Here is a 21619-nt window from a genome sequence, read left to right on the forward strand (position 1 = left end):
CGGGGGCCGCTAGCCGTAAATACTGCCGGGAAGAGGGGGAAATTTTGAAATTTTGCTCTTAGTAGAAGGTACGGGCATGGTTAAAAGAAAAACTATACCTTTGCGTTAGAGAATAAACCAATGTATTTACCTCTTATAATCATTCAGCATTAAGGATTGATATAATGAGTAATAAGTTAGTAAAAGAATTTAGGGGGGTGGCCCGGACTGGACTATTCCGGGCTAGAACGGGTGAAAATGGGCCCGCCCTTGGCCCGGGCTTCGCCCGGCGCACGCCCGCACGCGTCCCGCGAGGCGTGGGTAAGGGAGTGTCTGAATAGAGGGAAGAGGTGGGCGGGAAGAGGCCCAGCTGTGGTTAATCGGAGCGTGCGAAGACTGCTGGTCCTCGCAGTCCCGCGCTGTGCACAGAGTTAGATCAATCACCTTCCCAGAGTCCGGCATCAGGCTCAAAGACACTGGTTAGTCCCAATCGGACAAAGTTTCCAAGAATGCCCCCAAAAAGTGGCTGCGAGCGGAAAATCTACTCGTTTTACTATCATATGTTGAGATTGAAGAAGGCTGACTCCTGTACTGTGCCTTTAAAGTAAAAAGTCATCAAAAACTCCATAGTTTTTTTATTATTTGCAGCCTTGGAGGCTGCTTTAGCTGCCTCTCCTCCTAAAAATGTTGCCTCCTCAGATACAACCCCTGGCTTGATGGCTCTGGAGAAGCCAACCCAAAACGTCTAAAAAATAGACCTGACTTCTCCTGCAAAATCTCTTCCTCCTGTTTCACTAGATTTACAACTGGTAGAAATTCGCACTATATGCCCTTTTATGGAGGAAACAAATAATAAATTGCAACATCATACCGAAAGATGTCTAAAATGGAATAACATTTGGTGGCAGTGGAACGCAATGTCTCTTCTTATGGCGAAACTGAGAATAAAGACAAACCTCTTCAAACTAAAATTTAATATCTACAAAAACAAGTTGAAGAGTTGGTGAACAGGAATAGAAGGATTTTTGGTTTGCCGGAAAATATGGAAGGATATGAAACTTTCACTTTCTTCAAGAATTTCCTCCCTGAGCTGTTAAAACTTCCAGAAAGCACCTCTCTAAATATCCAATGTGCTCATCGACTAGGACGTTTGCCAGCTGCAGGTTCTTCGCCAAGACGTCCAAGAGGTATCCTGTATATTTTAGAATACACAGATGTATTCAAAGTCTTCTCAGCAGTAAAATCAATTAATCGTATTTCCTGTTCTGGCCACGCTTTGTTTTTCTCCCAAGAGTACACCAAGAACAAGGCTGATAGACACAAGGAAGTCCTTAACATGAGATCGGATCTTTGTTCTTTGGGCGCCCGCTATGCTCTTTTCCATCCCTGCTTTTTTAAAGTAACCTACAGAAACAACATAACTACCTATGAAGATCCCACTAAATTGAGAAGCTTTATTAACTCTTGCAAGATGGAGAACATGGACACTCGACTTCCTGTTCAAGTTAATATTTCGGGATTTCGTTAATCTTCAGAAATGTTTTTCCTAAAATTTTACAGATTGTGTTATGCTGTTTATGTGAGTTCTCGATGTTCTGTTCTTGATATTGTTGTTGATTGACCTCTGTGTTGACCTCCCCTTTAGATATCCCATTATATGTGCTCTTCATTGTCTCACTTCTCGTTGACCACTGTGGTTCGTGTGTTCCATCTACGGAGTCTGGATGTGCATCCCTCCCATGTTGTTACTCCCCCCACCTTTTTGGAGTTTTTAGGTATGTGTATCCCTTTGTTTGCCTTTATTTTCGTTCTTATTCCTTCTTTTCCATTTTCGCTACTATCTTTTCCTTTCTGTCCTCTTTATATATCTTTCATCAGCGCTTTCTCTGTTTTCTCTATCTTCTTTATTATGATAATATTATCTTCCAAGCAACTATTATGATATTTAAGATTTTATTTGAGGTTCTATGGTATGCCTTATGCTATCCTTATCATTTGTTTATTTTAATTTATTTCCTTCTCACATTGAAATATCTAAGTCATTGAAAAATATTTTATGGAATGCATGGGGCTTAAATTCCCCCATTAAAAGACAACGTGTCCTAACGCATTTATCTAAGCTAGGAGCAGAAATAGCTCTATTACAAGAGGCCCACCATATAAAAAAAGATTCTTTAAAACTAAAAAGAAATTGGGTGGATTTGGTCTTCTTCTTCCCTCAGGAGATGGTAAAAGAAATGGAGTCGCTACTTTATGTCATAAATCTCTATGTGTTAAATTAGTCTCCCAAAAATCTGATGATGTAGGCCGTTGGTTGTTTACTGAATTGATGATTGGACAGACTCCACATTCCCTATTTAATATTTATGTTCCTACCTCAGGCGATTCTTTATTTTGGGCCAACCTTACTACAAATCTTCTACAACATCCACATGATAATTTCATCTTGGCTGGAGACTGTAATCAGATTAGAGATACCTTTATTGATTGCAGCTCCTTGGCCTCTTCCTTACAGTACAAAGCCCACAAGCTTTTTGTACAAACTATCATGCAACAGAAATTGTTGGATGCCTGGACTTTGCAACTCCACCACAAGGGAATACACTTATTTTTCACTGGTACATCAGATCCAGTCACGTATTGATTACTTTTTTATTTCTCATAATCTTTCACAGTCCTTACAATCTGCTATCATTGGTTCTATTTTAATTTCAGACCATGCCCCAATATCCAATTTATTAGATATTTTTAATAAACACAATTTACCCAACCGTTGGCGCTTTCACAGTTCTCTACTCCTTGATCCCAAATTCACTTCCTCTTTCACTGCCGTTTGTTTTAATGAGTATTTTCATTTCAACGAATTCTGATGATTTACCTTTTTGCACTATCTAGGACACCTTTAAGGCAAAATCAAGGGACTTTATCATTAACTATGTCTCCAAGAAAAGACATGTTGCTCGGAAAAATGCCACTGACCACTTTGCAAAAATAAAGAAATTAGAACACTACTACTTTCCTTCTTGGTCAAAAGAATGTTTATCTGAACTCATTGCCACCAAGCTTAAATTTAGTAAAGAGTCTACAAATAATACTCCATTGTATCTTTTAAAACCAAATGAAAAATGTTATGGGGGTCAGAATAAATCAGGAAAACTACTGGCAAATTCCCTAAAGATCAAACACAATAGACTCAATATTGAATCCATTCTAGATACTCAACAGATTCTTCAATATAAGGATTCTGAGATTTTATGGGAATTTCATCACTTTTACAAATCTTTATATACATCAGACACTTTACCTTCAGATACTGAAATCACAGGTTATCTTTCCACTATAGAGAAATCTTTTGATACACAACTAAACCTTGATCCATTAGAGTTCGATGTATCACAAGGTGAATTGCATACAGTACTACATACACTCAAAAAGGACAAAGCTACAGGCCCAGACGGGTTCACCGTAGAACTTTTTATACATTTTTCTCAACTGCTCGTCCCAAAAGTGTCAGCTCTCATCTTTTTTTTAAATACCTGCAAAGCCTCAAGATCTTTCTTAAACGCTCTGAAATGCATCAATCCCAAGGAAGGTAAAGATTTGCTTTATGGTAGGAACTACAGACCCATCTCCTTAGTAAACATAGACTATTCAAAAATCCAAATCCTTGGCCTTAAGATTGGACTCTTTTCTACCAAATCTTCTCGGCAGGGAACATTTTGGTTTTGTTAAGGGGCGCTTCATTACGGATAATACCTGGTTATTCTTTGCCATTTTGTCCAAATATTCCTATGCATCTGATTCTCTAACGGCAATTGCACTGGATGCAGAGAAAGCATTCAATAGAGCTAATTGGCCTTTTCTTTTTCAATCCCTCAGATGGTTCGAATTCGGTCAAAAAATTACATCCCTGATTTCTCTCCTCTATTCAAGTCCTAAAGCAGAGGTTTTTGCTAATAGTATTTCTTCCCCTTATTTCACCTTAGGCTGAGGGGTTAGGAAATGTTGTCCCTTATCTCTTTTCTTTTCAATTTAGCTTTGAAACCTTTCCTATCTAAAATGCATAAAAACCAGGAAATATACAGTTTTAAGACTAATAAATTACAAGTGAAATTGCCAGCATATGCTGACGACATCTTATTATTTATTTCAAACCCCCAATCTTCCCTCCCTGCCTTTCTATAAAAAGTGAATTCATATTCTTCTGTTGCTGGGTATAAATTAAATAACGATGAATGTGAGATCTTACCCCTAACCAAATTTACATTTAAAGAGGATTTTATAGGTTCTAATTTTACTTGGAATCCCAAACATATGAAAAAATTAGGTTTATATTTTACCCCGTCAATTAGAACCTCGATCGCCACGAACATAGAGCAATGTTTATTAAAATTGTCTGATTTGACAGAGAGATGACATCCTCTTTATCTTTCATGGTGGGTACGTTCAGATACCATCAAAATTATGATATCACCTATTTTTCTTTACAGAAAATTAATTCCATACTTTCTTCTTTTCTTTGGAACAACAAAAAAGCTTGCATGGCTTTAATAAGACTTATGCACCTCAAACTAGAGGGAGGAGTTAACTTTGCTGAATTTTCTAAATACCTTAAAGCATTTTTGTTGCGTCAAACCTCTAAATGGATTTCAGACACCCCTCTAGCTCCCCCTCTCTGGGTATCACTTGAACGATCCTACTTGCTTCCCTTTTTTTTCCAAGAGTACCTGTCGTTCATTCGCAAACCTCAACCTATATACACTCCCACTCTTGAATATTCAAGTCGGTTATTAGAATCGGTACTCTCATTCATTCCCAGCAATTCCACAACGTTTCTTAAATCTATTTTATGGCATAATACATTTATATTGATAAAGGGTAAACCTGTTTATTGGAAAACCTGGAGACAAAAAGGCCTAATTTGTGTTAATATGTTATTTGAAAATAACAATGTACTGTCTTTTACTCAAGCTCGCCTTCTATTTGATCTCCCTCCCTCATTTCAAAATGAATACCAATCATTATATATTGCTTTATGTCACACCTTCTCTCAGTTTTTCTCATCTCCCCCTCATTCTCCACAAAATATCACTCAATTTCACAATCTCCTTCACACAAACTCTAGGGTATCCACCATATATTCCTTTTCACGTAATTCTAATAACATTACAGACAAAACTAATGTAGAATTAGCCTGAGAACAAGTTCTGGGTAAGGATTGGTCAATCCTCATTTGGAATAGAATATGGCCTAAAATCAGGAAAACCTCCAGAGCAGCTAACACCACTTAGACACTATTTTTATATATAATACGCTCCTTCTCACCCCCATGACCCTACATAGAATAAAAAGTAGTATATCAGAAGCTTGTTGGTCCTGCTCTTCGGTACACGTTCATTTAAAACATCTACTTTTCACATGTCCTTTTGTTCATGATTCTTGGAAGAGAGTTTAGAAGCAGATAACTGTAATTTTTAACTATGTAACTCCCTTTTCCCCTGCTATCATTTTTATAGGTTCCTTATCAGATGACTGGGAAAATTGCACCTCAAATATAAAAATTCTGGAGTTTCTCAGAGCATTTGCGTTTCAACAACTCACCAAGAATTGGAAAGATCTTTCAAAACTGTCTTTCCAGGCTTGGTGGTGCACAGTTTGTCACAACCGTAGATTAGATACAGCTTATGTTCGCCCTGCTTCTCTCACCATAAAACTTGTATTATAATGGTCCCCTGTCACACAATTCCTTGACATTAATGTGAAGTGATATGGTATTTGAATTGAATTTAAAAATATTTATATGGCGCTCTTCTACCACGCGGTTTCTTGGCGCTTTTGGACTGCGAGAAGTGACAGGAGCAGAGGGATCAGACCTTGTAGGCTTGGGAAAAGAGCAGAGTGTTGAGACCCTTCCGAAACTCAGTGTAGGAGGAAGTCATCCGGAGTTCCGTCGGAAGGGAGTTCCAGAACGCAGGAGCGAGAACTGCAAATTTGGTTCCTCCGGCCTTTTTCTTTCGGAAGCGGGGGGTAGTTAGCAGGGCCTGGTTGGTAGATCGAAGCTCTCTACCAGGTGTATAAGGTTTGATGGCGGAGCAAATAAATTCCGGGGCGGTGCCCATTTTGGCCTGGAAGGTGGTACAGCCAAGTTTAAACAAGGCTCGCTCTTTTACCGGCAGCCAGTGCAATGCCTGCATTAAGGGGGTAACCCGATGGAATTTGGGCAGACCGTGGATCAGGCGGGCTGCCTGATTCTGCACTAGCTGCAAACAGTGAATGGCGTAGGCTGGAGCGCCATTGTAAATGATGTTGCCGTAGTCAAGGCGCGAGAGCACCATGGCCATCACTATGATTTTTAACGCAGGCAGAGAGAAGAAGCGAGAAATCTTCCTGATAGTTCTCAGGGAAAAAAAACAAGAAGAAACAACCGAGGTGATCTGTGAGTGAACAGAAAGTGAAGAATGGAGAAAAATACCAAGGGTTTTGACCTTGGGAACTGGGAGCGGGGGGGCACCAAGTGAGGAGGGCCAGTGGGAGGGGGACCAGGGACTGCAACCACCTCCAGTCAGGACTAACTCAGTCTTGTCTGGATTGAGTTTGAGGTGGTTGCAGTTCATCCAGTCCTGGATGAACAACATGACGGACTGGACATTCTGGGAGGAGGAAGAGGAGTGGGAAAGATTAAAAATTAGCTGGAGGTCATCGGCGTAATTAAACACCGTGACCTCGAGCTGCTGTAACATAAAAATGAGAGGGTAAATGTATAAATTAAAAAGAAGAGGGGAAAGTGAGGAACCTTGGGGGACTCCGCATACAACCTTGCGAGGGGCAGCGGTGAAGCCAGCTAGGTGAACCGCCTGAGCCCTGTCGCTCAGGAAGGACTCAAGCCAGGCGAGGGCCAGGCCCTCGATGCCCGCCGCCTTGACACGGGTGAGAAGGATGGAATGGTCCACCGTGTCAAAAGCGGCGGACAGATCTAAAAGAATGAGGGCCTGCGGACAATTGGTGTCACATTGGTATGCGCATTCCTATGGATCAAGAAGTTTTCAAGCCCATTGACATTCCGGACTATATGATCATTAATATTACATTTGTCCAACAAACATATAAGGTTGTAAATTCACACAGCTTACAAGATTTTGTTTATTTTCTATGTATTCCTGTCTCACTTGAAAAAAAATGTTCATGACCTTACATCTAGCGACTTGATGGACATTGATGAAAAAGTCCAATGTCCATTCCTATTCAATATTAGTGTTGACTAATGTGTTTATGTGCATACCTGTGTATGCAACATCTGAGTGGTATACTCATGCTGTCCTTTCCAGGAATTATTCACAAAGAAGACGGACAAACTATTGTCCAGTGATCACACCATCTCGTAATATGTACATATCTTGTTCGTCTAGCATAATGATGGACATGATAGTGTTCAATCTTATTCTTAAAGAGGGTCAAACATTGATTGTATGTGTGTCTATATAATGATATCTCACTTGGTGTATATCTGTGAAACAGTATGTGCGAGAAATAAACAGAGAGTACTTGTTCATTTGTATATGGTGTTAGCAGTCTTCATCCCTGTAGGTCATATAGGAATTCATAAATCTTCCTGTATGTCCTCTCATATTTAGCATATTTAGCCTAATCCATATAGGTTTTTGTTATAAAACCTTGAAGGTTTTGACACCTCTCAACTGCCCAAATCACTAATCTGGCATTGTAGTGGCAAACAATCACAACTGTACCTATGTTGAGATGCCATTGAATATCAACCTATGATAGAATTCTCGATCTTAATATCTTTCCTAAATGTATTAACCTATTAAATAGCAGACCAATTTGCACAGTAATACATTTTCAAAACATCAACCTATGGTGGGATTCTCCATTCAGAATAAATGGGAGTAGAAAATAAAATATATGGTAGCCAGAAGGTTGTACCATAGTACTGGTTTGTTGAAAGAATGTACATCAAAGGTCACCTTCATTTTCACTTATATTCATCTATCAATTTCCCAAAAATAGTGCAGCTCATGATCTATGGTCAAATCACATTCCACTGTATGTAAGCTCATGATCGATTTTGCTTCACATCTTTTTAAAGACAATTCTCTATTACCTCCTCTGGAATTCCTTGGCACACAGTAATTTCCATAGAACAGAAAATTTCTTTGTCCCTCTTGTTACTGGTATTTATTCATTTGCATTGCCACTGGATAGCTGGTGTTTATTTTGAAAAGAGTTATTTCCAGTTACACACATACTCTTGCAACAAGCTTTTTCGTTTGCTGGCACAGTGGCATGCACACTTTGACCTACCGGGTTCTACTGTGTGAAGTGGAAAGTCCATTATACTTCTGTGACATGCACACTTTGTGGGGCCATTCTGCAACAGTGACATGCACACTTGGACATAGTGTGTTACTATTCATTAAAAAAATCTGCAGAAATAATTTTGGAAAATACTGCAGTGACACACATACTGATCAATGCCTTGTTTTTGGATGATGATTTCTTTACATTGCATTATACAGCACATTGTGTATATTAACAGTGCTAGGCACACTGTATTTCTTTCTTCAGTTGGATTTTATAAAATATCTTTAGTTTTTGTTTGCTCAGTGTTGATGGTGTGATTTTCAAAATAGTTTGTTTGTCTCTCCACTTGAGTCGAACATGCTGTCAGTGTCGCCTCCACCACCATTTTTGGATTCTCCTGGTGAACCACCTGTTACCTGGAGGAGTTGGTTTGATGCTTTCCAGACTTATTTAGGAGCTATTGGTGCATCAAGATTTAGAGAGGAACGCAAAAAAATGCCTTCTTATTACATTCAATGGGATTCAATGGCCGCTCTGTTTTCAAACAGTCACCTGAGGTGGCATGGCCAGAGGGTGAAGTTGTGGAGGAGTATGTGGATGCCATAAAGAGACTGGAGACAAGGTTTGACATAAAGCCACGTATAGTTGTACTGCTCCATAAATTCTTTATGTGGAAGCAACTTTTAGGTGAAAATGCGGCTGCTTATTTGTCTGTACTTCGAAGGTTGTTTGCAAAATGTAACTCTGGGAACTTCATGGATCGGTTGGTTCATGACTAATTCATTAGTCATGGCACGAACAAAACTATCCAGCAGAAGTTATTGTCTTTGGGATATCCTATGTTGGAAGAGACACTATGCATCGCAAAACGTATCCAGCCGTTTCAGATATCAGTCAAAAAAATGTAGGATAAGAGAGAAGTTGTCAGTGTGGTGAAAATTAGAGACCGCAATAATACAAGAATGGTTAGAAACAAGGATAATAGAGAGATGGAAACAATGTATAAAAAGTTATTTAGCCAAAAAAATGTTTACTACAGATGTTGCTACTCTGCACATGTTAAGGGAGTTAGAGGTTGTCCAACAAAGTTTGTAACTTGCATATTATGCAACAAATTTGGTCATTTCGCCAAGGTGTGTTAGGCACTATAACAAATCTGGAAAAGGGGTTAATGTGGTCATGGAGAGTTCCTGGGTTTGGACTAGCACCGGCTTTAAAAACGTACATAGTTAATTAAAGGATATGGTTTTGGTTGTTGTAGCAGAAGTAATGGTGACCTTGGATTCATCAGAGTGTGTGGATCCTTACATTGATTAAGTGGTGGGGAGTTAGGTGATCAAGTGGTTAGTAGATTACAGAGCTAGGATCACAATTATTACCAAAGAACTTTACAAGGAAAACTCCCCAGATAGATCTTTGGAACCTCCAGAGCTTTCTCCTGTTTCATCTGAGAGCAGGAGAATTGAACTAACTGGATTTTTAAAAGATCCTATGGTTTTCAGAGAAAAAAACTTTTCTGAAAGGTCTATGTGGCAATTAAAGGTTTGTCGGTCCTGGGTTGGTATCATCAAGATCTTTTGAAAATGGTTTTGAGACCTTTTACCAAAGATCAGGTTTCAGTTATTAGTGAAGACCAGATGGAGTAAACAAAAATGAAATATCCATTGGTGTTTGCAGAGGACATAGGTACTATTAAAGGATTTTGCCACAAGATCAGGGTAAAAGAGGGCTCTATTCTCATAAAGCACAAGTTACATGGTGGCCCATTTTCTATCAGAGAGGATCTAGAGAAGGAGTTGAAAGAGTTGTGTGATAAAGGTATCATAGAACCCATTGAGTCATCACTTTGGTCAGATTTGCTGGCACTCATTACAGGGGTAAAGTGGTTAAGCAAGTTGGATCTCGCCTCAGTATGTCACCAGCTGGTTTTAGAGCCTAGTTCAAGAAATGTTACCGCTTTTGATTTACCAGTGGGAACATTCCAATATTGCAGGATGCCTTTTGGGTTGGCCTCAGCTGCCACAGTTTTCTAGAGGGTGATGTAACAACTTTTGAAGGGGGTTAAAGGTGTAGCAGCATTTCAGGATGATGCTCTGATTTTTGCACCGACCACGTTTGAGCACAATAGGATTCTTGACCACGTTTTTTTATTTTTCAGGAAAATGGGGTGGTGTTCAAAATGAAGAAGTGTGAATTCCTCAAAGATAAGTTTGAGTGTTTGGGCCATGTAGTGTCATGTGATGGTATCGAATTGAGGCCAGATTTGTTGGATGCCATCATCAATGCAAAAGCACCTGTAGACAATACGACACTTAAGTCTTTTATGGGGCTGATTGAGTTCTATGCCAAATTAATTCCTGGTTATGCTACTCTTGTCAAAGTGTTAACCGGTCTAATAAAAATAATGTTGCGTTTATATGGGACAGCAAGTGTCAAGAGGCCTTTGACTGGATTGAGCGCCAGTTGGTGAGTTGAAAGGTGCTTAAGCCTTTCAATCCTAAGCTGAGTTTGGGAGCTGTTCTCACGCAGAACGAAGAAGGTCTAGAACGTACCATTAGGTATGCTTCCAGATCACTCTGGGATCCAGAAACACATTATTCCACTATCGAAAACGAATTGTTGGCATGTTGGTGGGCTATGCAAAAATTCTACCCTATGTGTAGGGAACCAGATTTACTTTCAAAACCGACCTCAACCCATTAGTTACCAATCTAAGTGGAGATAAGGTGAAGGACCAACCGCCTTGCATGTCTACTAAACTGCTACATTTTCATTTTGACATCTTGCACATTCAAGGGGTGAAAAATGGAAGAGCAGACTTTTTCTCTAGGTGTCCTTCTTCGGACAAAGATGGTGTGGAGGACGAAGAAAGTGATGAGAGCTGTCTGATTGCTGCTATTGATGTAGAGGAAATGAGTGCGGTTCCTGAAACAGAATGGAGATGGAAACTGATGAGATCATGAAGCAAACTATCAAGTATGTTTCTGAGGGATGGCCAAAAGAGAAAACATTCCACCCATTTTGGAAAGTCACTGGTGAATTGTCAGTGGAGAAGGGTTTGTTACTCAGGGTGGAGAAATGTGTACCTCCTGTGGGTTTATGGTATAAGCTGATCAATGAATTAATCAGGTGTTAAGCATGACTACACACCTGTAAGAGTCTCAAGGCACTGGGGTGTGGGGGGTGGTCACCCCTCAAGGAGGGGGACTGTCAAAGAGCCCACTTTTTAGGTTTCTTGCAAAAATGGGGAGCGATGTTATCTGTCTGAGGTGGAGCGGAAGGTCGTTCAAGGCTCTGGCCGTGCAGAAGGAGAAGGAGCGGCCTCCCGATCGAGTCTTTCTGGTGCGGGGGACCACGGCATAGGAGAGTTGGCTGATCAGAGGGTCCTTTGGGGTGCGTGGAATTTGAGTCGGCTGTTTAGGTATGCTGGTCGGGTGGTGTGGAGGGCCTTGTGAGCATGGGTTAGCATCTTGAAGGTGACTCTAGCTTCAATGGGGAGCCAGTGGAGTGTGCACAGGTGTTGGTAGATGTGGCAGTGTCTTGGCAGGACCAATCTTGCGGCAGCATTTTGGATGTTTTGTAGCTTGCAGGTGTGGTTTTTGTTTATTCCGGCATAGAGTGCGTTGCCGTAGTCGAGCATGCTGGTGACCAGGGTGTGAGTGACAGTCATTCTGTGTTCGAGGGGGATCCACTTGAAGGTCTTACATTGGAGGCAGAGGGTTTGGAAGCAGGAGGACGAGACAGAGTTGATCTGGCGGTCCATTTTGAGCTCTGTGTCCAGGATGATTCCCAGGTTGTGTGCGTGGTCCGTAGGGGTGGGCAGGCTTCCAAGGGCGGGGGGCCACCAGGTGTCATTCCAGGCATCGGGATTTGAGCTCATGATGAATACTTCCTTTTTGTTGGTGTTTAGTTCTAGGCAGCTGTTTTCCATCCATTTGGTGACGGCTTCCATGCTTTCTCAAACGTTGTGTCTGGCGGTGTTGGGTTCGTTGGCTAGGGTGTCATCTGCGTATGACACAATGTTGAGTCCGTAGGTTCTGACGATGGGGGTGAGCAGAGCCATGTAGATGTTGAAGAGCGTAAAGCTGAGGGAGGACCCCTGGGGGACTTCGCAGGTAGTAGGTGGAGGGTCCGATAGGAAAGTGGGGAGTCTGACCTGCTGCATTCTGCCAGAGAGGAAGGAGCAGATCCAGTTGAGGGACTTGTTTTGGCTCCCTGCATCGTGGAGTCTGCATATTAGGGTGCAGTGAGAGACTGTGTCGAACACCGCTGAGAAGTCGAGGAAGATGAGGGCTGCTGTTTCTACTTTGTCCAGTAAGGTAAGGATGTCATCTGTTGCGGCGAGGAGGGCGGTTTCGGTACTGTGGTTTCTTCTGAAGCTGGATTGGAGGAGTCGAGGATGTTGTGCTCTTCAATGAATGTGGCGAGTTGGCTGTTGATGGTTTTCTTGATGAATTTCACTGGGAACAGGAGCAGGCAGATGGGTCTTTAGTCTTTGAGGTCGTGGGGTTCACTGAGGGTTTCTTCAGGAGCGGTTGATCTCAGCGTGTTTCCAGCCATCAAGGAACGAGGCGGTTGCCAGGGAGAGGTTGATGGTGTGGCAGAGCATGGGTGCGATGATGATCAAATTGGCTCATGAAGGGCATGTGAGTGTACATTCACGAAGCGTAGAATGAGACTTACATTTTGATGGCTTTCAATGGACAGAGAGAGGTTGATAAGATTGTTAGTAGATTAGCTCTTTGTTCTTCATCAGAAAAAAGGTGTGTGGGCCGTAAACCAGCTTTACAGCACATTAAGTGTCATTCTCGTCCTTGTGAAAAGATTGCAATTGCTCTGATTGGTCCTTTTCATGCTCTTCCTAGCCTGTGTCGCTATGCATTGGTGTTGAACGATGCGTATTCTAAGTTGTCAGAACTGACGTTCATGTTGGAACGCAGTTCTAAGACAGTTATTGAATTTTTTAAGGCAATTTTCATGAGAGAGGGATTCCCACAGTTTTCATTAACTGATGATGTTATGTTATGTTAAATAATTTGTATCGCGCTCAGCTACTCGACAGAGTGTCCCGGCGCGTGCAGCGGTAAAGGCAGACCGTACCAAGGAAACCTCTAAAACAGGAATGTTTTAAGTTTTCGTTCTAACATTGCATGATCCTGAATGCTCCGGAGCACCAAGGGAAGAGCATTCCAGGCTCCGCTAAGCTTTCCTGACAAGCGAACAACCGCTCAGCCTGTGGCGTTTGAATCTCGGGGTCTGCAACAAGAACTGAGAGGAGGATCTCAGCTGTCTAGCAGGGGAGTGGAAGACAAATCTATCCTGGAGTTACCTCGGCCTTGGCCATAAACGGCTCTGTGGGCAATGGAAAGGAATTTAAATTGAATTTGAGACTCCACGGGGAGCCATTGTAGGGAGCGCAAATGCGCACGCACACTGCACCTTTTTGACAGGCCAAGGAGGAGTCTGGCAGCAGAGTTTTGGACAACCTGTATTTTACGTAGAAGGTACCCAGGAATGCCCACATACAGGGCGTTCGCGTAGTCCAGGGGAGATATAAAATAAAGCGTGAACCACTGTTTCCTTAGCAGGTCCTTGGAGAACAAGAAGGATTTTTCTCAAGGCCTTCAAGGTGCCGAAGCATGTCCCAACAAGTTAACTTGTGTCGAGAAATTCCGATTTTTTGAGAACCAAATCCCTAGATTGTTTGCAGTATTATTCCTTGACCTAGGCAGGGGGAAGCCTGGAGGCCACAGCTTAGCTCTGAAGTCGACCAGAAATGTTCCATAGAAGAGAACCTCGGACTTCCCTTCATTGCACTTCAGATGGCCTGGGCCAGCCAATGGAAGACCGAGGCAAGACAGTGTTGTACAGACTGGAGTGATTAATCGTCTCTTCCCCAAGAGAACAGAATTTGGGTATCGTCGGCATAGGCCATCACCTTAGCCCCCAGTGATTCCGCTAGAAAGACCAGAGGGGTAATATAGATGTTGAACAAACGGGGACAAAGGGATGATCCCTGCGGGACACCAACATGCCAGCTGCTGAGGCTCCGAGGCACACGGAGGGAGCCAGACCTGCTGAGTATGGGCTTCAAGAAAGGACCTGATTCAGCCCCAGATGGAACAAGAGACGGCAATTTCCAAGAGGCGATTGAGGAGCAGAGCGTGCGGCACAGTGTCAAATGCCACCGAGAGGTCAAGCATAACCAATGCAGCCCTCCGCCGGCATCCAAACACTCTCTAATTGCCTCTGCCACCTCTACCAAGGCTGATTCCACACTTTAGGCCACCCGGAAGCCAGATTGTGCTAGATGCAGCAGGCTGAATGCCCTAAGCTGATTGGTGACTAGGCACAAGCAAGATTGACCTATAATTCCAGGGTATTGCAGGATCGAGCGACAGCTTCTTGAGGAGAGGGAGAATGAGTGCCTGCTTCCATGGCGTTGGAACCATAGCATCACTGAGGGATATATTAGTAATTCGATTAACTCCCGGATTAATAATATCCACAGTGGTGGCAAGGAGTCTGGCTGCACAAGGGTCCTTAGGGGATCCGGACTTCAAAGCTTTAAGAGTTTTTAAAGTGTCCAATGGATCAGCCGGAAGAAAAGTTGTCAGCCTATTATCCAAGTCATACATCGGACGATCAGATGTGGAGACTCTGGGCCCACCCACTTGAGCAGAAAAAGAAGCTTGAATGCTACTCATTTTGTCCACAAAAAACTGGGAAAGCATGTTACACTAGGTGATTGAGACAGGCATTGCTCGAACCAAAGCGCAGGGAGCCATGAAATGTTGGATTATAGCAAAAATCTCCTTCAAATTATTACTAGCCAAATCAATCCATGAGGCATAGTACAGACTTTTAGCGGCGACAATAGAAGAGTAATAACTTTTTTGTTTAGCCCTAAGGGCCAGTTTGGATGCAGGGTTGTAGCCTGCAGAGCGCCAAGTCCACTCCAAAACTTTGCATTCATGTTTAAGGTCCCTCAGCTCCTGGGAAAACCATGGTTTAGAGGGTGAGTCTCTAGCCAGCTTGGATCAGCAAGGAGTAGCCAAAGCTGACACTGAATCAGAGATCCAAGAGTTAAACCCATTAACATGTCCTTCTATGTTATCTTGGGGGGAGGTCTGGAGGCAGCCAAGGAGCTGATAAACTGAAGGGGGTCAATTTTACTATAGGCCGGAGGGCGATGGCAGCCCAATACCTGATCTGGCCACTCCACTTCCCAAGAAATAAAGACCGGAAAGTGATCCGACCAAGAAACCGGTGCATGATTTGGATGTTATTTGGGAATTTTCCTTTGTCAGAGTTGTTGGGGTTTGCACAAGAAGTGGGGGGTTGGATTTAGGAAGTGTGTTTGGACCCGGGCATTTGATTGTGGTGTTCGAAGACAGACCAGCAGGGTAGAGGGAATTGGATAGGGCTGTGTGAAGGGGGAAGTGTGCCTTGTGCAGGAATGGTGTCCTTTTCAGGAGTGGCCGGGTCAGCTATATAGGGCGTGTTTTTTGTCATAAGAAAGGCAACAGGGTGATGGCTTTTTAACTGTTGGCAGTGCTGCGGATGGCGCTGCACTACCTTGGCAGGGATCCTGCTGTTTTTGGGACATATTTTGTTTGGATCATGCGGCGATGTCGGCAGCATGTTTTGAGTGGACTTGGGGACAGATACATTGGATTGGTAGGTGGAGGTCCAGGTGTTGTGAATGCTATTTGAGGAAGTGAGGGGGTTGTTTGTTTGAGAAGATGTGCTAGGAGTCGGGTTATGCCCTCAGATCTAATTATTTTTTCTTCTAATGCAGGGTGTGAGCAGGCCAGAGACCAAGATGGTGACCTGGATCATTGACCATTCATTTGTGCACTGGTCAGCAAATTATACGAACCAGCAATTATACGGACGAAATCTGGGACTGCACAGCAGTCGGCATGAGGTGTTATATTGGGGTAAAAGGGGGTTGAGCTGGGGTAACTTGTTATCTTGGTTGGTGAGGCTTGTTCCGCAAGGGGTTGCCCCCACATACTATTGATTCATCTGAGGGAAAATTACCTGGTGCAAATACCAGGACTGATGCTGTTACAGCACTTGCAGCAGAATTTGAAGGCAATCAAAACTAATTTTGCTGGGACATGCATAGTCTGGACAGAATTTGTACCATAAAGGGTATGGAGGGGGGGTCTCTGAAACATGCTGCCATTGGAAATCGGGTTGGCAAGTTAACAGGGCAATGAGAGTTTTTTGCTCTGCAAGGAACATTACGGTGATATTGCATGGGGGCATAAGGGAGGAGGATGGATGTCTTTTTCGAGACAATGGGTTGCACCTTTCGAAAATGGGAAATGCTTATTACGTGATGGAGTTGCGGGATGTAGCAAATCGATTGTGGCATGAGAATATCTGATGCAGGAGTGATTACTGTTGAAGGGGTTTGATGGTGGGGGGCGCAGTAAAATGTCCTCCGGACCACATGCAGGCACTCCGGCCCCTCGGAGGTGTTGAAGTACAGGTGACAAAGATGGTGTGCGGTACTTCGGTGAGCAAGAGAAGAGTTTCAGTGGATGGTGTTTAGTACTAAAATGAAGGAGAGTGAATATATGGAAGAGCTCAGTGAGTGGAACAGGGAGGTATAAAACAAGGTATGAGTGTTGAGGATGAAATTTGCATGGGTTGTGAGTGGTTACGGGAGGTGTGGGTATGTCTATTGTACAAAGGTTTTATGTTATTTGTTTATATATTGATTACAGCTCAAAGTAAGAGTTCGTAACCATGTCCTACTAAATGGCCTTTTACACTCAGACATGGACATGAGAATTTTTATTGCACAAAGTACCGTTTTGTTCTCTGCCATGTTCTGACACCTAATGATTGACCCAGGCTGGCTGTCTGTGTACTGCTCAGTTGTGAGCATCGAGCCCTGGTCAGGTGCTGAGCAACCATGTGGTTTGTAGGGCTGGCCAGCATATGGTGGTGCTCACAGGCTTGGCAACAGATTCAGGATGTTTTCCAAGGCCACCAAATGCAAGCCTCCTAGCAGGTACCCAAACCTGCAATCAGTCCGGCACAGTTCAGTCTGCATCCTGGTGACTCAGAGCACGGCCGCAAATCATTCTCTGGTTAAATAGGTGAGCCCAGAGCAGAGCAATAAAGGCAATGGGCCTCATTTATGAGGCTGTGCGTCACTTTTACGCTGCCGGTGCGTCACTTTTTGTGACTCACCAGCAGTGTAAAAAATGTGCCTTGTTGCACCATATTTACAAAGTGACGCATCTAGGTAGATGCGTCACTTTGTAATCCCCTGCGCTACATTATACCTACGCCAGGTATAATGTATGCAGGGGGGACGTTCTGATACAAGAAATGGTCATAGAAGTGACGCAGTGAAATCTATCAGATTCCACTGCGCCACTTCTAGGACACAAATGTGTCAATTTCTTATGCCTGCCTCACAGCAGGCGTAAGACTGACGCAGGCCCTTTCACATGGCCCATGTGAAAGAACACATTGCTGGAGTTGCGTCACTTTTGAGACACACTCCAGCAATGCGTCACTTTTGCGCCATACAGATATGTCAGAAATACTGACGTATCTGTATCTCCTTGCACCATGATGCGTCATACTGTAAATATGACGCATCATTGGTGTCACAAGGAGGGCGCAGTGAAAAGTGATGCATCGCTGTTTTCACGCAGTGATGCGTCACTTTTCATAAATGAGGCCCCCTGTGCGCTGTGTGTGAGGTGCGAGAAGGGTCCATTTGAAGATGTGAATAAAATTTGAAAATTGGATCTGCTGCATATAATTGAGTTTTAAATTGATAGATAAGCAATCTGAGGAAATTGCACTCTAGTTTGTCTAGATGTTCTGAAGCCCATTCTTTTGTTTAAATCACTTCCACATACTACATAAAAGAATTAGAAGAAAATTAATGTTATTGTTTATTTTCTATTTTACTTGACATGAGGAATGCTGTTTATAACATTATTAGGAATGCTTTGGAAGGTTACGTGATTCAAGTGCTATCTGGCTGGCTGCACAGTTGTCCTGTTCTTCATGGTTTCTCTGAACTTTCAATTAACGTTTTATAAGATTAATGTGGAGTGTTTGGACAGCAACAAGTGACCTGAATGGGGCATGCACACATTGCACACCATTAAGCCCCCTGTGTGAGTTAATTTTTATTGCATACTGCTCCATTACATGCGCAGAGGTGGAAAACTGGAGAGATCTGGTCTTACCCAACATTGCGTGAGTGATTTCACATTTTCAGACATTAGAATGCAGCTCGCCATCATCTTGATTTGCCGTAATGTCATTTGTTACGTTATGAAACCTGCAATTTTTGCAGTGGTGAATGTGTGTAATCGGAGAGAAACAGAACTGAAACCTGGTTGGTTCAGGGAAATGCGACTTGTGTATTGATAGTGCTTTCAAGTCCCAGCCTGCAACTGAAAGCACTATGAACATGCATAGGCAACTATGCATGCACCCAAATCATTTCTGAATCTCCATTCCGAGTTTGTACTATAAAGGCGCAGCCTTTGGAAACATAGACAGTTTCAATACTGCTTGAAGAGCAATTTCTCTGCTGACAAGACTTCCAGGTTTCCAAGCTTACTAAAGACATTTCTTTGAGAATTCATGAAAAGAGTGAAACCAAACAGATTTGAGATCGGGGGCATACGGCCGGTGATTTAAACATTTCTTTTAACGCTGAGGTCCTGTGTTTATTAGGTGATTTATGTTGGATACTTTAGCCTTAACATTAAACGTAAGCTGAATAATAGCTAAGCTATAGTAGTCCCCTCTCCCTAAACACGACTCCTTCCTTCTGCCTGTATTGTCAGCCACAAAATGGCGGACCATCGTATTGTAATATTTTCTCATTTCTCCACCGTGCACCTGTGCTGGTGTGTGTATGTCACGCGCGCTCTCATGCCAGCGCCGTTTTATATCAGGAATGCAAGCCGGCAGGATGCTGCTGGGAGTAGCGCCTTGTTCCCTTCTTACCTTTTGAGATAATCTTTTCTTTCTTCCCTCAGCCCAGGCTAATGCTGCAGCACTGCTGTTAGCCGCAACTTACAAGGTGCTCTACAGAATCCAATTACTGGAGGGGAAGGAAAATCTAGGGCCGAAGGATTAAAGATGGAATTGTCAGAAAGGAGGCCTGTCAGGACGAAAGATGTTATTAAAAACAACAAGATCGGAAAGACACGATTCTATTCCCTCTCGCTCCCTCATCGTTTTGGCTGCAGATGGAGAAGCCAGGATTTCTCTCTTGAAAGCTATATCACAAATAGGTGGACTTACTCAGCCTTCTGCTTTTTCCTACTCACCTTGAACTCAACACCATGTAATCTTAACTTGTACAAATAAATAAATATAGAGGCCCACGTTTTCTTAGACTACCTAGTCTTGTTCCACCTCATGCCTCTTACTTCCACCGCCTACCATCTCCTGTCTATTGTTCTCACTCTTACAGGTTTATTTTTCTTCCCAGTTTTATTTGTTTGTCATTTGTTTTACAAAATCTCTATTTCTTCTTCCTCTTTTTTCTGCCTTTCACTCTCTTCCTCTCAGTCAAAATCCCCACTGTTTTGAGTGATCGCAATTAACCCTGGACAGTGTGTGTGTCTGTATGTGTATATATATATATATATATATATATATATATATATATATATATATATATATATATATATATATATATATATATATGTATATATATATATATATAGCAAAGACTCTGTCCCTTTCTATTTCGGCATGGAGAGCACTGTGCTAATCCTATGCTTAAAAATTTTGGGGGTCATTACGATGGAGTAAGGACCATCACGGCCAGGCCTGCTGTGGCGGTCCTTCCGCCATCGCACAGGATTTTCCCACCTCCCACTTAGGATGGCGATGGGTACCACGGCAGACACAAAGTCAGTCCGCTACTTAACCGCCAAAGGCAATCAGTCCAATTGCCTGACAGACGGTGCAGGGTGCCTAAAATGGTGGTGGTGCCTAGCAGGCACCACCCGACCAAATTAGGATGTGTATTTAAACTGTGCTGCCATGGAAATGCTTGCGGGGATTGGGTTTGGGGGCCCGTTGTGGGCCCCCTCCTGGTGGGGGGAGGGTGGTTGGGCACTTTGGGGGTACCCATGGTACCCCCCTGTATTTCCCTGCACAAAATGGCAGGCACCGCATGGTGCCTGTGACGTAGTGCTGGGAAAGGCACTATGTGGCATTTTCGCATTGCACATGGTGCTGCAGGCAGTAGCACTGTTTGCAATGTTCAGGGCCCAGGATGCGTCCGCCATAGTGGTGGGCACATCGTAATTCACTTAGCTGGACCGCCGCCTTACCGGCGGCCATTCCCCAGCATGCAACGATGGCTGACGGACTGATGTCTACCCGCGATCGTAATCGACCCCTAAGATAGAAAAGCAGACATTTGAGGTGAGCAAATTCAGAGTTTATATATATATATATCAAACAAGTAAGGGCACTCAACAGAGATGGTAAAATAATATTCAGTTTATTTAATTCTCACTTCCTTTCATCCTCCGCGTTTCAGGTGACCCAAACAGCCTTGTTCACGATGAAAACATGTCCCATATGCAAATCGTTTAAAGGGCTCCCTTATTTAAAAAACAGGGATAACAGACAAACCCATCTACTAACAGTGAAAATGGCCACATAGACAATTCAACAAATATCGTCAGCTCCATGTTTGAAAGTGCAAATTCAGCAGTCATTAAAGGCTCACTTTTTATTGCGTGGGAGCAATGCATCATGAATAAAGAAATTAAATGAATAAAAACAGAGTTAATTCATCATTTCTTATTCTAAAAGGGTTAACAAATTTAAAAGGTGCCTTAACATTAAAATGTATAACAATTCCTTTTTTCATTAGTTTTTACCTTTCATCCTAGTATTAATAAGGATTAAACCATATAAAATCCATATCATGAAGCAAGTGCCCCAATAAACATGCTTAAAACACCTTCAAGTCGTACCTTTCTTTTCAGGGACTAAAGTGCTGTTTTGTCTTATCCCCAGGCCTGTGCCCAACTAATAAAGTGTTGTATATTACTAGCTTTTTTTCCTGACTACTAGTGCCCCGTAACAATTACAGGGGGGGCCTTGGCTCAGTAAAACTAATTCCTATGCTTAGTAGATTCTTTTTCAAAAGTTTTATTTTTCATGTAATTTCCTCTTATAATAGAGTGTACACAAGGAGAAAATTCATTGGAGGAACATCCCAACTTATAAACGTATATAATTCTTCCTCGATGTTAAAACCATTGGGTTCAATGCTGTCTAGTTCTAGTATATA

Source organism: Lissotriton vulgaris, chromosome 11 (assembly GCF_964263255.1).
Source record: "Lissotriton vulgaris chromosome 11, aLisVul1.2, whole genome shotgun sequence".
Taxonomy (NCBI): domain Eukaryota; kingdom Metazoa; phylum Chordata; class Amphibia; order Caudata; family Salamandridae; genus Lissotriton; species Lissotriton vulgaris.